Here is a 2,178-nt window from a genome sequence, read left to right on the forward strand (position 1 = left end):
ATGTATATATATATATATATATATATATATGTTTTCTTTTATTATTGTGAAGAATTGACTCATACTCAAACATTGAGGAGCAAATATACAGTTTGCTAAGGAGTTTTTGTACTGGATAATATCAATGTCTATCAGATTTGCTTCTCTTCCGTTTTACTGTTTTGTGCTCTGCCCCTGCCCTTTGGCATTTAACATGTGGTATCTGCAATTCTTTAGAGCATTTCACTCAGGCTACTGGAGCCCCTTTTCCTCATTGCAGAGATTCAGAAGTACTCAAGAATTTAGACCCCTCCCCAAACCCACCGTCACCAATGGACTGACAGGCTTAGTAATACTGAAGTTCAGCCCCTTTGGCCCTGACTGGGGGCAATTCCAGAGTTCCCTGCAGGATCAGGCTGAAGATCTTTGCCTATGACTTTGCTTTTATTTGACTTTTTCTTTTTCAGTTTTGCTCACTCAGCAATTGGTCTCCCTTGGGAGATTCTCCTTAATGAACCCCTTGCACATGAACACGGGTCTCAGGGTGAGTATTGGGAAAGAGTTTTCTAGGGCAGATGGAGCAGTTTACCTTATACATCCTACAGCAAATAACTTCAAAGGTGACTTAATGTCTCCACAGACACCTCAGCTGTCTTAGTCCTCAAAGGTGTATGTTTTCCCATCTCTCCTTTCTTGCATGCAAGGTCTTGCTTTTATTGGTTCATCCTCTCCCTGAATTCTCTTCCCCAGTTTCAAATTCTCACCCCTTTATTTTGCAAAACAATTCTACCTCCTCATTATCAGTTACCAAGTTGCAACTAATAGGATTCTGAAATTAGTAAGACCAACTCTCCTTAGAAAGCAGTTTGAGGGGCCATTTTTTATCCTAAGAGCATGACTTTCTGTATCCTACCCTTTATTTCAAGTGACTTACCAACATATCACATTTTATATTCAGTGAGAGAAATTATCTTGCCAGTTGGGCTAATAACACTTCTGCCCTCCTACTTTGTTATATCTATATGTCTATATCCATCCATTCATCCACCCATCTCTTTATAAGTCCATCTAAATAGGGAGGTATAAACATTTTCTTATTGTCCTGTGACAAGTACTTCCTAAGCATTCAATTTCTGCACACTTCATAAAGGGTACTGGAATGATTTGAGAATTGAAGAGACTTTCTAGGGGTGGGAGAAGAGCTTTAAAAGCAGGAAGTGTTGGGTGGGCAGAAGTGGCTGGTGTGGAGTTTTCAAACTTCTTTTGTCCCAGACACCACAGCTTGGATCTGCATGGCTTCCCCCACCATCCAGGCCTGTTTGTTTTCACAGCCCCAGAAGATCTGTTCCAAGTAGTTTGAGCTACACCTACTGCCGCAGGTTTCTTAAGACCTTTCATGGGAAGCTGTGGGCTTCTGGTGCAAACTAATGAGCATTTTCCTACACAAAGCCTCCAATTGAGATTATGAAGTAATTTATTAGGCTCCTACTGCAGTGAGCACACACAGTTCCTGCTTGGAATGAACTAATTAAAAACTTTCCTACCATGTACAATTTCAATTGTGTTAAAAAAAATGAACAATACCTCAGTGGTAATTTTTCATAGACAGGAAATGATAATGATTTCTAAAAAAAGAAAAATAGGAAAAAAAAAGTGGAAGCCTTACATTGCTTAAATAGACAAAACCAGCATCTGTGGGTTTTGGTGTACAAGAGAGCACTATTGTCTTTGTGCAGAATAGATTTAATTTCTCACCTCTACCTCTGAAGCAATATTCTGAGTTCAATCAATAAAGAGTCAATATTCCTAATTGTAGAGAATAATTGAGTTGAGGTGATTTTGTTTCTTCCTTACAAGTTCTGAGTTCAGGAGTCCTTCTCCCTTCAATTATCCATCATCTGAGCCACTAATATTTTACCAGAATAGCCTCTGCAGGGTGCCCTGGGAATCTCTCAGGATTTCAAAATTCACCAGTTGTTACTTGTCACTTTGGCCTGACATCAGGCCTTGAACTTCCTATATGTGTCAAAAAGATGTTTATAAGCTGCCTAGGTATGGTTTTACCCCAGTGGGAACATTAAAATTTCATCAAGCCTCAAGCATACCCATTCAGATTTGCCAACTGAGAGACAGTGAAATTTGTAGAACCTTAAGCCACCCATTATGAATCTCCCTCACCTGTGCCTCAGTGAAGTCAAA

This window comes from Marmota marmota, unplaced genomic scaffold (assembly GCF_001458135.2).
Source record: "Marmota marmota marmota unplaced genomic scaffold, marMar, whole genome shotgun sequence".
In the NCBI taxonomy this organism is placed as follows: Eukaryota; Metazoa; Chordata; class Mammalia; order Rodentia; family Sciuridae; genus Marmota; species Marmota marmota.